Source organism: Lissotriton vulgaris, chromosome 3_1, assembly GCF_964263255.1.
Source record: "Lissotriton vulgaris chromosome 3_1, aLisVul1.2, whole genome shotgun sequence".
Classification (NCBI taxonomy): domain Eukaryota; kingdom Metazoa; phylum Chordata; class Amphibia; order Caudata; family Salamandridae; genus Lissotriton; species Lissotriton vulgaris.
In genome coordinates this window covers 603,931,050-603,947,355 of record NC_141689.1, presented here as the reverse complement: position 1 = coordinate 603,947,355, position 16,306 = coordinate 603,931,050, and the positions used below count along the sequence as shown (strand labels likewise).

Here is a 16,306-nt window from a genome sequence, read left to right as displayed (position 1 = left end):
GCAAGTTCATATTGGACCATGCTCACCTCACAGGGGGGGGGGGGGGGCTGACAAGATCTCTGTGACAGGGCACTGTTGTGTGGAGCACAGGGCCCTGCTGGGAATTTGCCAACAGCAAACACCAGGACTCCACTGGCTGCCATCTTGTCAGCACAGGCACACACCCTCACAGGATAGCTGAGTCAGAAGGAAGGAAGTGAGGGCATGCTGGGAAGGGGGAGTAGGCCAGAGCATGCTGGTAGTTGCAGTCACTCACAATACCCACCCACATGGCCCAAAAAGTTCACACTGAACTATGCACACGTCACAAGGGATGGAAACGGGCTGGGAGGTACCCTGGGACTGGGCTATGTTGTGTGGAGCACAAGGCCCTGCTGGGAATTGGCCACTAGCAAACACCAGTACTCCACTGTGGCTGCCATCTTGTCAGCACAGGCACACACCCTCACAGGGAAGCAGAGTCAGAAGGAGGGAAGTGAGGGCATGCTGGGAAGGAGGGTGTAGGCCAGAGCATGCTGGGAGTTGCAGTCACTCACATTACCCACCCACCCACATGGCCCAGAAAGTTCACACTGATCTATGCACACATCACAGGGGGTGGAAATGGGATGGCAGGTACCCTGGAACTGGGCTATGTTGTGGGGAGCACAAGTCCCTACTGGTAATTGGCCACCAGCAAACACCAGGACTCCACTGTCTGCCATCTTGTCAGCACAGGCACACACCCTCACAGGAAAGCAGAGTCAAATGTTAACAGGGATTACACTCCTGTGTCAGCCACCTGATGGACCTTGAGTACCAATGACTATGTACCTTGAAATCCATACATGAGCTGGGTGTGTGCACACATCTACATGCACATTGAAAGCCTTCATGTTGGCAGGACAATGTGCTACCACAATATCAATCTCTGTTTGTGATGACTGAAGACAATGCAGTGTTGAGGCATGCACCCTGAAGTCCAGTTGCAAATGTCATGTATATCAAACATTGTTACAAAGATCTAGGAGGGGTGAACGGTCCACTCTACCTGTGCAACCTGGTTCATAACTTATTATCTTGCCCCCATTGAAATCCTCACATATGTACACATGTGTGGTGCGTATTATCATGCCTTTCCACATCAGTGTACTTTAGCAGCAGCATCATTGGCTACCCATTGTTGTAAATATTCTGTGCTTCCCCCTGGAGGTAATCTGGCTGGTTCCCCAGCAGTGCCCAGAGATGAAAACTGAGAGTGTGTGTCTGTGCTCAAGGGCTGTGAGTCAAAATCACACACAACACAAAAAGGCAAAGGAAACATGTTGAACATTGTGATGTTTGAAGTTATAAACAAAGGTGTTGCATGTGTAGATCCAGCTACTCATCCACCGCACCAGAGTGGGTCACCGTTGGTGAACATGTTGCAGCCCCATGTGATCCTAGAGCTAATATCTCCTCTAGACAGTACTGGGAAAGCAGCCAGTCTACCTCCAGGTGGAGGCACATCATATATGCAGTTATGGTGATCCAAATGAAATGCTACTACAGTGCACTGAAAGGCAAACCAAGAAGCACCGCCCCATTCCTGTAGACGTATAGGAGGGAATTGACTAAGGAATTAAATCATGTACATTCCATGACTGCACAGTATGAGTGATACCTTGCCCCCTCCTTCATTGTTAGGACTACCCATTGCAAGATGAATGTATCAGTACCTCTTCCTCCCTCCTTGTTGCAATATACATAGGTTAACCATTGATGTCTGTAGTAACATAACTGACAATGTCCCTCTCATCCAAACACAGGTGCTACTGAGGATACAGCAGCAAGTGAAGAGGTCTCCCTGGCCCAGTCTCTGGTGGAGGATCAGTTCTCTGGTGTGGATCTGGCTCTGTCCTCTTCGGATGACGAAGATCAACCTGGCACCTCCGGTGTGAGCCATCAGGCAGCCCCACTATCACAGACACCTGCACCCCCTGCAGCCACACCAGCAACATCTGGCCACAGACCCAACCCCACTGCCAGACCTAGGACACCAAGTACTGACAGCACAGGGCCACCGGCCACCCAGTAAGCTACGAACGATGACACCAGTAGCAACACCAAAGGGGGGCCCAGGTCAACTGTGCCTGCCACCACAGATACAGCCCATGTGTCTAGGGGTGGTGGGAGTGGTGTTAGGCAGAGTTAACGGTCTTCAGAGGGGCCTGGACTGCCTGATGACCCCCCAACTGGTACGCATCATAGAGGTGTAGCAGGATAGCACCAGAGGATTTAGCCAGGTAGTGGGTGTCCTCAAGGAAATGCAACAGGAGGAGGCTGGCCATCATGGATGCATGGAGGAAAAGTGGCAAAAATGTACTGGTGTGCTAAGTGACATATTGATCTGTCTCTGCCAGAACAGCAGCAATATGTCCACACCTCCCTGTGTGCCAACAACATCTCTTGCAATAACATCAGCAAATGCCACAGGAAGGGAGGCTGAATCTGGTGGAGAGTCCGATGCAACGTTGCCGCCTGCACCTGAGGATCCCCCCAGAAGAAGAAGAGGGTTCGTCCGAAGAAGGACAAGTGAGCCACAGTTGTCCCAGCAAATCCCCCAGGAACCCAGAATATGTTTTGGATATTGGTCTTTGTGTGCTAAGCGTTCACCTTGTTCCACATTACACAACTCCCCAACATGACATGGAGGGTCCATGTTGTACTAATCTAGAAGATGAATGGGGACTTCACTCTGGACATTCATCTAGCAATACTTCTGACTCATCTGTGAACTTTGGATTCTAAACCTCATGTACAGCACTATCTCCACATGTGTATGAAAATAAACTCACTATTACACTGTACTTGCCTATGTTGTGATTAAAACTTGGTATGTGTAATGAAGATGATGAAATGCCAAAGTACACAGTGCATGCTGACTACTACAGCAATGTCATTACTGTAATGTGGCTCATGTTGATGTGACACCTATGAGGGCGACACACTAATAGTGCACCACAACACATACTCACCATGGACATGTAACACATTGACTACAAAGATGTTTGCAAGATATACGGTGGAATACACAGACACCACACCTTTCCACAGTCACTGCTACCAAGCCCACAGGTGAGGTAACCAAATGTCAGTCAGATGTGTGAAGACAGGTGACACACATAACTAAGTGAAGCACAGGTTCATTACAAATCAAAAACAAGTTTATTACAAAATAGTATCATGGTGAGTTCACATGACAGTGGGCACACGGTCACCAAGTGTCATCAAATGGCACTTCAGGGGTGTCAGGCACATTACATGATGGCATACGAGAAGTCCCACCCTGGCTTTGGATTCTTGTTGTCGGTGTCAGACTTGACCAAGTGACTGCCAAAGTACCTTGGGAGTGACAGAAATGAGATACAGTCAGGAGCACACCATAACAGGATGGAAATGCAATAAACATGTCACAAGAACCCACACAGTAACAATTTAGCATTACAACACCATTGTGGACTACAGACCATCAACACGCATCCAGTCAAGTACCACACAGGCAAACTCTATCAGCAACTGAGCAGCACAAACACATCACAGGCTAACTCAGGACATTGACATGACAACCCTGTGAACTCACATTCAGCTGAAGAAGTTGTTGATGAGCTGTGTGCAGACGTCACCCTCATCATCATCATCACTGGTCTCGTGGCCCAGGCCAGGATCCTCCACAAGTGGTGGATGTTGGTCATCACCGTCCAGGATGAGAGGCACCTTCTTCCGCACAGCCATGTTGTGGAGCATGCAGCAGACGATGATGATCTTGCACACCTTAGCAGGCTCATATGGGAGGGCACCTCCGTTCTTGTACAGGCAGCAGAAGCGGCTCTTCAGGAGCCCAAAGGTACACTCAATGACTCGCCTGGTTCTGCCATGTGCCTCATTGTAGCACATCACGGATGCTGTCACAGGGTTCATCAGGGGTGTCAGCAACCATGGCATGTTGGAGTATCCTTAGTCACCTACATACAAAGAATGACACATTAGATGAGGATTGTAAGGGTGTGGGAGACAAAATTGCAAGACACACACAGTGGTGAATAGTACACATCAACAAGCCAGGCACGCTGGTTTGGCATCTGTGACATCATCAGTGGTATGCGACTCCTCCTCAAGATGTATGCATCATGCGCCGAACCAGGGCAACGTACACACACATGTGTAATAACCATGTCCGCCAGACATACCACCAGAGCATTGATAGAGTGGAAATGTTTCCGGTTGCAGTATGTCTGTTCCTGTGCCCGTGGTGGTATGAGGGCCACATGTGTGTGATCGATTGAGCCTATCACGTGTGGCATCCTCCCCCCAGTCCATAAAATGCATCCTTAATCTCTGCGAGTTCACCTGTTCTAGGAAACTTATTGTAGGAGTCTAGGTGAAGCAACATCCCCTCAAATACATCTCGAAGCACGCGGCTGAACATAGTCTGTGACATACCACCAACACTAGCCACAGTGTGTTGAAAGGTACCAGTGGCAAAGAAGTGCAGGGCTGCCATCACCTTCCCCTTGGGGTGTCAGTGCAGTCGGGTATGTGCGGCCAGGTACCAGATGTTGCACCAACTGCTCCTCCAACTCATCGATCAGACTCCTGGTGAAACGGTAACGTAAGATGCTGTCACGTTCCACCCTGCAATACAGAGATGGGTAACGTAACATTATATAATTTCAGCTACCCATGTGGCACTTACCTTGCAAAACATCACATGATACATCATAGCAATACCCAAGTAGCTGAGGTGTGTGCTGTTGGTTATGTACACATATGTCACCATCGTGTCCATTATCTCACATATCAGTGACACGTGTGTACATAAGTTCCTTTGGGTGCAATGGCAAATCATTGGGCTGTGGAACAGTACATATGGACTGCTGTCATGTTCAAAACACACAACACAGTGACAAGTGAGGACTGATGTTTCACAGGCATCACAACTCCATATCAGGGAGATAGCCATGGTCCCTGTATTGGCACATGTGCACTGAAATAACATAGCGTATCATGGACATCCCACAACCAATCATGATTCCCACAGTCAACGGCTCCTGTCATCCCTGCAGGCCATACATGGAGGTCCCTCAGACACACACACAGCATGAATGTGGAAGCACAAGGCACATGGTGGACCCTGTCTCTTATTGGGCACATGGAACCAAAAACATCAGAGACACAACATGCACACAGACTGTGTGGGTACATCATGATTGTGGCCATGGGTCTGGCTGTGATGTACATGACATGCAACCCTTTACTCATGGTGTATGTGACTCATGCACATAAGCCAACACTGGGACATTACATTTGTGAGGTGCACCACACCTAAAGTGATCTGTCCCCATGAACCCCTGCCCAGCCTGGGAATGGCTTGACCTAAGTGCCACCAAAGAATAGTAATGTTGGCCCCCCATACACACAGGTGATGCAGCCTTACATGCCATGTGATGCAGTGTGGGACATGTTTTGGTGTTGAAGGTGTGGCCATGGGAATTAAATCTGTGTGTAAACCGTCTGCAAATCACACCAACGTGATCCGACGCGGGTGACTTGTATGCAGACGCACCGTACATGCATGGACCGAGTAGTGCTCACACCTTGTCCATTGACTGCACAATGCGTATGCTTTACAGTAACCCGCGGTAAAAAAGGGGGTGGTAATGGACTGAGCATCTGAACCAATCAAACACTCACACCCAGTCAAAAGATCTGGGTTTAATCCATCACAGTTCTTTAGCCCACTCTGCCACCCCAGTTCAGACATGGTTATATGCAAATCAGTCTGACCCTGTGCCTCATGGGAACAGTCCAGCCCGTACTGCCAAGCCATGCCTTCCCTGGACCGGAAACAAGCTTCCGAGGACCGGTGGGTCCCTTGCTCACTCTACCTCTGGATTCAAGATAGCCTGGCGGATGAGGATTATGAATCCGAAACCGGTCCCAGGATGCTTGTTTCCGGTCCAGGCAAGACATGGCTTGGCAGTAAGGGCTGGACTGTTCCCATGACGCACAGGGTCAGACTGATTTGCATATAGCCATGTCTGAACTGGGGTGGCAGAGTGGGCTAAAGAACGGTGATGGATTAAACCCAGATCTTTTGACTGGGTGTGAGTGTTTGATTGATTCAGATGCTCCGTCCATCACCACCCCCTGTTGTACCGCTTTTGGCCACCATTAGTGTGGCAGGGTATGCTCAGACGTGAGTCCCTTGCTCACTTTGACACTGGATTCAAGCAAGCCGGGCTGAAGATGGCTGGAATGCCAGAAACCTGTCCTCGGAAGCTTGTTTCCGGTCCAGGGAAGATTTGGCTTGGCAGTTCGGGCTGGACTGTTCCCATGAGGCACAGGGTCAGACTGATTTGCATATAGCCATGTCTGAACTGGGGTGGCAGAGTGGGCTAAAGAACGGTGATGGATTAAACCCAGATCTTTTGACTGGGTGTGAGTGTTTGATTGATTCAGATGCTCCGTCCATCACCACCCCCTTTTGTACTGCTTTTGGCTGCCATTAGTGTGGCAGGGTATGCTCAGACGTGAGTCCCTTGCTCACTTTGCCACTGGATTCAAGCAAGCCGGGCTGAAGATGGCTGGAATGCCAGAAACCTGTCCTCTGAAGCTTGTTTCCGGTCCAGTGAAATCTTGGCTTGGCAGTTCGGGCTGGACTGTTCCCATGAGGCACAGGGTCAGACTGATTTGCATATAGCCATGTCTGAACTGGGGTGGCAGAGTAGGCTAAAGAACGGTGATGGATTAAACTCAGATCTTTTGACTGGGTGTGAGTGTTTGATTGATTCAGATGCTCCGTCCAACACCACCCCCTTTTGTTCCGTTACAGTCACCCGCAGCAGATCACATTGATGCCAATGGCCAATGTGTGCGCACGGCTCGGTCCCTTCATGTTGGACGCGTATGCAATGTGACCCGACGTGGGTGACTCCTACAGTGACACGTCGTGTAGTTCTGGACTGAGCCGTGCGCATGGCTTAGCCATTGGTTGCAATCTGAACCGACGCGGGTGACTTCTGAGCAGACGCGTCGTACAGGCATGGTCCGAGGCGTGCGGACACATATTCCATGGAATCGTATTGAGAAGGATGCGTTTGGTTTGAAAAATATGCGTTGTATAGTCAGTTTGCCAAGCCATGCGCACTCATTGGCAATGGGCTGTCATGGAGACACGCAAATTCAAAAATTGTTCGAGTTCGAGTACGTGCACTGTAAATTCAGTTGGATGTGTACAACAATGTTGCAATCCTAGGGTGTCCTGAAGGTGAGAGTTTTGAACAATGCGGAAGACGTGTAGGAGTCTTATATTTGCAAGGATTGGACAGATTCATAGAATGCAACCGTGCCTGGCCTATCAGTAAGGGGAAATGTCACATAATGTGCCTCTGCAGCACTGATGTAAGGCTGACAGGCCCCCAGGGAGCTCACTTGCCTGCACCACATGCTAGAAGGACAACTTTTCAGAATCTACTGCTGCAGTGAGAAAGAAGCGCCCAGAAGACTTTGTGAGATTTGTCACTGCCGAGTAGGAGCTCTCCTCTGGGGCTCCCGGGTTAAGGACTACCAAATCGGTATTCATCCCTTGATTACCCTGCCATCCACCCCATCCTACCAACAATTCAACGCCTTTATCACCGGACTGTAATAATAGTGTGGCTTACCTCTCGGATACAACCTCTGATGATCCGGCGCTCGAGCACATCGATTGCCTAGCCGCTCCTCGCCAGGATCGGGCCTCCCAAACCGGACGGAAAGTGAATCCTGCACCCCATGATGCACGGATAAGGGTCTATTCCGCCGGCAATCCATGATGGGCTGAGTTTCTACACTGGGTCGGTCGTGAATCCTCTTGTTACCTTCCCTGCAGCACTGCTGGAGCAGAGGGACCTCGGAGCTGTGCTTTTCCTGGGTCAGAGGTCCGGTTGGACTGCCTGACGGAGCTCTGGGTATCGAGCTGTGCCCTGCTTCCGCGCCGCCTCAGAAAGGTTGGTGACTCCTTCACCCCCAGATGCACGGATGTCAGGTTGTTTCCTCTGGCAACCACGCTGATCCTTGGCTGGCCCAGTTTCCACTGGGTTGGGCGTGCATCCTCTTTTCACCTCCCTGCAGCATCGCTGGTGTGGAGGGTCCTTGGAGCTTTTTTCTTGTTGAGCCAGAGCTCCAGTTCGATGGAGCGACAGTGATCTGGGAATTGAGCTGTCCCCTGCTACCGCGCAGCTCCTAGCTTCACCAGAGCTGTGCCCATCCACCACTGTGACTGCTGCCTTGTCCTCACAGGTGGTCAGAGCAGCCTCACTCCGGAGGTTGCTTGGCAGAGCTCCTTGCCCTGATCGGAGCCTGACGATTGAGATAGGAGCAGCGGGGGTGCGGCTCACACACGTCTCCCTGCCCTCATCGGACGGAGAATTTGCGGATCTGGTGGAACATGTGCGGCAATTGAGGATCTCCGGTGTCGCCTATATCGGGCGCCATTTTTCCCAGCTTGCCCTCTCCCCCTCTTGATTGCCCATCCTTTGTGGCATGCGTGTCCATGCTGATGCTTCTCTCTGGTGTATCCTTCATACTATCTTCAGAAGGTGACTGGGTTAAACTTGGGGCATTTGGTTACTTCCTGCAAGGAGTTCCTGTGAACCAGCACACAATACTTTTTAGCTTGACGCCTGACTTTGAAATGGCACTTGCTTGAGCCATTTAGAGCTGTGCCTCTCCTCCACACTGTGAATAAACAATAACAAAGGACTACATTCACCCTGGCTGCCTTTAAAATGGAGCCTGTTCGAGACACTGTTAATAAACAGTGAAACAGGCCTACATCCACCCAGCTGTCTTTAAAATGGAGCCTGTTCGAGCCACTGTTAATAAACAGTGAAACAGGACTACATTCACCATGGCTGTCTTTAAAATGGAGCCTGTTCGAGCCACTGTTAATAAACAGTGAAACAGGACTACATTCACCATGGCTGCCTTTAAAATGGAGCCTGTCTGAGTCAATTTCATTGCAGTGCTTGAGTGAGGTTGTGCGGTGATAGTGACAAGCAGTCATTCTTGAACACTTTCTGAAACTTTTTAATACACAGTGTGGCTGTTTACTTATTTTTATGGAATTATATTTTGAAATAGACTTTGTAATTGATGTTATGCTTTCTACCCGTCCTCCCACTGTGGAAAATGCACAAACTGACATTCCTGAACACTATCTGAAACTCAAAAGACCCATAGTGTCTGTATATTTTATATTTTTATTTTTATATTTTTTTTCTATTTTTATTTCATCTTATCCTTATTTATTTGAATGTTTAATTTTTTTGATTTTGTTATGGATGACGTGCATTTGGTTTTTTTTTTCCTAACATAACTTGCAAGCATCTCGCGGACCCTCTACTTTGCATACTGCTACTCTCTAGTCTGTGTAAATGTCTTAATCCCCAGAGTGCTGTCCTCCACCCTACCTCTGTGGCTCCTCAAGAGTATGTCCAGCCTACTGCTTGATTGCTAATTGTGTCTCAACATTCTAATCATGCAATCATGTGTCCATCTAACCCCACCCGGAACTTTAGTCTTGTGCGTTACCGACCCAACTCCTGGTACATTAATTACCCTAACAAAATGAGCAGTAATGCAAAAAAGAACTTCAAGCACAGCATTCTAAAACAACACCCTGAAACACTCATTGTAGATAACTATCACTCAGTGACCAACGGCAGCACGAAAACAAACTTCATTTTCTACACTAATTGCCCAGCTCAATGGAAAATCAGCTTCTTTCTTCACCTACAAGTCGCCAAGTCAGTAACCATTCCCTATGGTGAAAAAATCTCCACTACCATTTCCCCGACCTTCAAAGGGGATCTCACCATTTCCATTTACAGAACTGGAACCATTCTCAGACAAGCCTCCGACCCTCACCTCACTACTTTTGACCGCCACTTCCACACACTTCTCTCCTCGCTAAACCAACTGAGCTATCAAACCCTCTCTCCCCTATCCCCCACTTCCCTCACTAATATCTGGGAACCAATCCTATCTCCCTGCCCTGATGTCCCTCTCCTCAACTCATGGACTTCCACCATCACTCGCTACAATCACTCTACCCCTATTCTCACTCTCCGTCGCCTAACACCCACCATTCTCACATCTACTGATCCCTCCAGGAGTAATAAACTCACTACTAACAATCCCCCCAAGGCCAATCTTCACTGCTTGGTCTCTAACCTCAGCCCACCCTCGACTGTTATCCCCAAAGACGCTCCCCTCTCTACCCCTGAGAATATGCACCTTCCCCCACATATTTCCCCTACCACCTACACAGAACCTGTTCCCACAACCCTTACTTCCCCCCTGGTCTAAAGTAATTTCCAATCCAGTGGTCTCTATCCTCCCTTCTACAACTGCACCATCCCCCCGCTGTCACTCCCCCCATATACAACCCGCCTCTATCCTCTCAGACACGCCCCCTCACCGGGACGCTAGTCCCACTTCTCCTCCTCTGAACTCCTCGATTGGGAACATTACTAATCCGGCACCCTGCGTCCAACCTCTCCCCTATCCTAATCCAAAGGACCTCACAAACTCTCCCCTTTCTACCCCTGATAATTGGAACCCCCTCTCTAAATCTTCTCCCACTACCTACACTGTCCCTATTCCCCCGACCCTTACTTCCCCCCTATCAAATGTCATTTCCAATCCTGTGGTCTCTCTCCCCCTCCTACCACTGCATTCTTCCCCTCCAATGTTGCACTCCCAAATTAACAACCTGCCTCCACCGCCAATTTTGCTGACAATTCCCGGAACCCTGACCTCCGTCCCAGAAGTTCTCCCCCTCCTCACGTGGACACCAGTCCCTCCTCTCCTACACCAAACTCCTCGAATAGGAACATTACTATATAGACTCCCCACCTACAACATCACTTCTATCCTAATCCCATGGACTCCATCCAACCCCTAACCCCTGCTCACCCTCCCCCCATTGACCCCAGTCACCCTCAACCCCTGCCTAAAACCTTAAACTCCCTCAGCTCTATAGCACAGCAACTGAACAGAATGGAGCAGAAAATTAACTCTCTTGCTGCTGATTTCCGACACTTACAACAAGACCTTCTCAACAGGGCCAAGCCACTGTGCTCCCTCCCCCAAGGTGTTGTGCTCCTACTTCACTCAATTCATCTCACATAGCCCCACAGCGCACCCCTCGACCCGCCAGCCCATCATCGAGCCAGGCCCTCAGTCCCAACAGGGATAGCCAACCCTTTTCGGTACCAAAACCTGTTGAATTCTTCGACTCGCTCCTAGCGTTGGACCGGAAGTCAGCCCCTGTCCACATCCCTGTTATTATCAGCACCAACAGAATCGCAAATATTGTCCACTCGCTTAGACCCCCTTCTCAATACACCTCTATCCACCTAACTCCACCCATCATCAAGGCTCCCCGCCCTCCCTCTTGCATACTTCTAAACTGCAGATCAGTAGTACTGTTATGTATTATTTTAGGACCCTATTGTAAGTTTCCAGATTCATGCCCTTTATAGGTATAAATCACTATATCATAACCATATTTAGGCATAGCTCATGCAGTCCAAATACGGCAGGGCTACTTCCACTAGTTCCCAAAATCCACAACGATTTCTTGGAAAAACCGCCTTCAGCAGTCAGGGACTTCCCCTTGCTTGAGCACTGATTTATTCAAGAACTCACTGAGTTTTCAAATAAATTAGACTCTTTGATGACGTTATTATGTCCAACCATACGTCAAACCAGGCACCTTCAAGGTATAAATATGCCCACACTTGCCCAAGCAAACACACAGTGGTTTGGAGCAGTTCGACTATCTACTTGCCCGACGCAGCCTGCTACAGCAAGTGCCGAAGGAGCCGACACTCCAGCAGACGCACTGAGAGAGAGACGCTGTCTTTTCTCCTGCCGAGAAATCCAGCTCCATTATTTCCAAGCTAGCCTTGCGTGTTGTTGAGATATCGAGTCCCGAGACCAGCCTTCTCCATTCAAAACTAAGGTATGGAGCTGATTAGAATCTTAGAGAAATCTTGGGCAGATTCTTGGCAAAAGAATACTACATTTATGCTACACCTCACTTACTTCTTCCCTCGTACTAAGCTTAGGTTAGGTACAACGGGGTAGGCGTATTTTAGAAGCACCAGTTGAGTACTTTTAGCCTCTGTTATTTATGTATGCATTTTCATATGGTTTAGGAACCATACATTGCTCTTACAGTATTATTTTATTCTATTTATACTGTATGCATTATATTTTACAAACTGTGTTACGATTGTAGCAGTTCATTTCTTATGCTTGAGAAAGAAGACTGTTCAATAAATCTTTTTATTGAAAACGCCCATCTATCTATTTCTATGCACCTCTAGTGAAACGAAGAATGCACTATTGACTGAGTGAAATATCTATCTATTGTTTCCACGACTCTGAAGATACATTTTATCTTGGGGAAACAAAGTTGTCATGTTTATGCAGTTGTCAGAGACTAATCCCTTCTTGTGAATTCGAGAAAGTTTCTAGTGACCTCAGAGCTAGCTGGCACACACAATTAAGTTTAGAATATTCGGTAGAGACCTAGTAGACATCAGTCCTATGTCTAATCTACAGGATATATTATCCCAATGCACAGAGCCTAATGGGAATATAGGAACTACACTTCATGGTAAGGCACTAATTTAAAGCTAGATACTAGAGTAACTTAGTCGTGCTTTTCACAGAGACCCCTTTTTCCCGTGAAATACTCCAATAGACGTCTGGAGTGGGTTAAAGGATAAAATATCCGCCTCAAACTGAGTAGGACGAAAAATCTTATGTATTATTTTTTGGTTTTGTTCAAAGTTGAAGGATACAGTGTTCCAAAATATTGTGCACCTTATCTTTATTTCCTTGAAACTTGCTCCGCAAACCTTCCTAAAAAATGACGGAGAGTGACGAAGAGTTAGCTAGAGCTTTAACAGCAGCACTTGCACAAAACCTAGATGAGACAGGCCTCCAACAAAATGACCCGGATGTTATACACATCCCGGCAAATGTAAGTAAAATTATAACTTACAAACTCATAAATAAATGAGTATCATCAAGAGGTGGTAAAGTAATATTTGTGATAGAGGCACATGAATATCGGCAAACAGAGGTATTCTATTCATGTTTTGTCTTACCACAAGCAAATCCAGTAACACATGAGTTCCACTACTATAAAAAGGAGGAACCTCCAGCGAAATACATTCCTTTCGAGGACGTTGAACTTCCACTAACTTACCAAGAGCATCAGCTATGGTTTATTGGCGCCCTACAACATCAAAATCACATTACCAGGCTCGGTCTACTAGGTAGACCATGAGCTACATGGGCGGTATTAGCCAGCTATACACCACATTCTAACATCGAAAGAATGACAGATGTAGAACTGTTAGCTCAGCTAAAACAATTAATTAAAATATATAGGCAATTGGTACAATATGTCATGCAGACTTTAACAGTCCAACCAGTTGTAAGAATTACACAGCACACCCCTCATCAGGGGAACACAAACAAAATCACACCGCAGACTACACAGTCAGTAATCGGTAAGTTGCCCGCAAAAAGGGAACAAATTCTGTTCTGGTTAGCCCAGACAATTACTTAAATAGAGGCAGTATTTCCCGATAGTACACCTCATGAGAAACACAGGATTCTAACAATCTGTCTACCAATGGGGATTACACCACACATAGAGAACTGAAACACTTAGGGTACAGTCTTTGCTTCAATCTACACAAAAACACATGGTGTCCCGTCTATGGCGGTTATGCCAGACGTTCTAAGACAGATTCAAAATGAATACGGTCCAGAACCGGACTTAAATCTTTGTATGAAATTACTGAAAGATTTCAAACAGGTCTCGGCTATACTATTAGCCAACATTAAAGGTGAAGCAGCATCTATGGCAGTCCACCAAAAGCTAAAAGAAACAGATATTACTGAGCAACCATATGAACTTTCCAGAATTATTGAAAAATCTTATGAAAAACTAGGTAAAGATAGTTTGGGAGGGAAACCTGTAAAGCCCAAACTAACAGAAGATCCTGAAAAAGTTTTTATCAAAAATAATCTCACTACTCCTAAAAAGAAGTGGGAGAACACTAAAGAGACACTTCCTAAAAAGAAGAGTCCAGAGGAAGGTCTCCTCAGAAGTAGCCCTCCGAGAAGAGATATAACCTTAGAAATAGGGATAATATAAGAAAACCTGATAGATACACAATCCTCTCGTACCTTTCAGACTTCCTTGCAGAAATCCGAAAGAAGAGGATGATCAGAACAAAAAGAAGAACGTGTGAAGTTCAAAGACGATCAACACGTTCCAAAGAATAAGAAAACTCGATTCACCAAAAAGAAGGTAGCAAGTCTAAAAATCAGACATGCCGAGGATCTTGAGGACACAACTCAAGAATGGGGAATTGGCCCAGACAATGCTGGACAGCACAGCAGAGGTCAGCATAGCTCGCAGGATCCTGAAGGATCATCTGGAGACAGTGGATCTGAATGAATACATTCAGGTTGAAACTGCAGACACCAGGGTTAGTGTACCCCATAAGTTATATGAAGTAACGCTCCGGATAGAGGGGGATATAACTAGGAAAATAAAAGCACTGTTTTGGGAAAAAATTATCTAAGGGTTATGACATCCTTCTAGCTGAAAAAGACTGGCTAAAAATGAATTTGTCAGGAAGTGCCCACATGGTGAAGAAATCATTATGCCAGCCTTCCCTAATCATATTCCTGTTCATAAAAATACACCTATGCCAGAAAATGGGCTGTGGCCTAGGCTACAGCATTATATAAACATCATGTGAGATGGGATGAGGATTCTCCTCACCATAAAATCCAGTTAAAAAATAAACCTACTACTCAGAGGCAGTATCCAGTAAAGCGGGAAGCTAAAAAACAAATCAGGGAGATCTTAGATCAACTTGAATACCAAGGGGTGATTAAACATGCACCTCGTCAATGAACAATCCTTTGTTTCCTGTCTCCAAGCCAGACAATACATATCATCTATTTTTGGACTACAGACATTTAAACTCTTGTAGCAAAACTTTTGCAGTACAAAATGCACACAGTGCAGCACTGATAAATAACATTGTGCGCAAAAAATACAAAACATTGCACCAGAAAGCAGGTACTTGACCGCTTTCTCAATCATGGGCACACAGCAACAATTTTGCGGTCTTCCCCAGGGATTCAAAAATAGTCCAGGATTATTTTCAGCCAGAGTAACAGAGTTACTACAAACATATGATGATGAGGCATTATCTTATGTTGATGACATCTATCTTACAGATGATGATTTAGACAGGCACTTGAACAGGGTGAACACCATAATACTTGGATTCGCCTCTGAATAGTATAAATTCAACTTTTAAAAGTACAGAATTGACCACCTCAACGTCCTATTCTTGGGATACAAACTTTTGAGTGAAGGCAAAAGACTGGCAGCAAACTTTTTAGAAAAATGTGCGCTGCTCTGAATTCCAAAAACGCTTAAAAACCACAGTCAATTCTAGGATTCCGAAACTTTGGAAGAACTTAAATTCTGAATTATGCAGAAAGGATTGAACCTCTCTACGAATTAATCAAACCTGATTTCAAACCTACTAATGGGACTCAAAAACACACAGAAATTTTGCATTCAGTACAAACAGACATGTTGGCAACAACACCCTTAGAAACACGCGACAATGTACGTAACCTTGTAATCTGAATCATCCCAGGGAGATGCAGATTCACATACCTAACCTTTAACGAAGGTGAAAAGGTACCAGTAGCTTACAAGTCACACTTTTACACACAAGCTGAAATGGAATTCACTTCAACAGAAAGAATTCTGACAGCGGTTCAGACTGCTGTAGCAAAGGAGAGAGCCCTCGCACAGGGTAAACACATTAAAGTTGTTACAACTGTACCTGCCTTAGAGGCAGTAACAAAGGCAAGCATTCCAAATGCAAAAGCTCTACATCCGAGATGGATGCAATGGGTTAATTCTCTTGCTGCAACAGACATTGAATATGTTTCTGACCCTTACTTGAAGACACAAGAATTTCTCCAATACGAACAAGAATGTCCTCTGCCTACTGAAACTCTACCTCTAGAACCTTACGGCTGTATAATATATACAGACAGATCAGAACAGCCAGCGATTGGGGGCAAACAAGCTTACAGTACTGCGTGCGCGATTGTTAAAGGTTGCTAGCACAATGGTAAATTCAGACCTATGGTCACAAAAACTCAATCTCTCTGA

General features: G+C 46.6%; 1 pseudogene; it reads left to right on the top strand.

Moving 5' to 3' along the window:
- The first annotated feature begins 1,301 nt into the window (after positions 1-1,301).
- On the top strand, positions 1,302-2,557 carry LOC147726827 (uncharacterized; annotated as a pseudogene).
- The last annotated feature ends 13,749 nt before the right edge of the window (positions 2,558-16,306 follow it).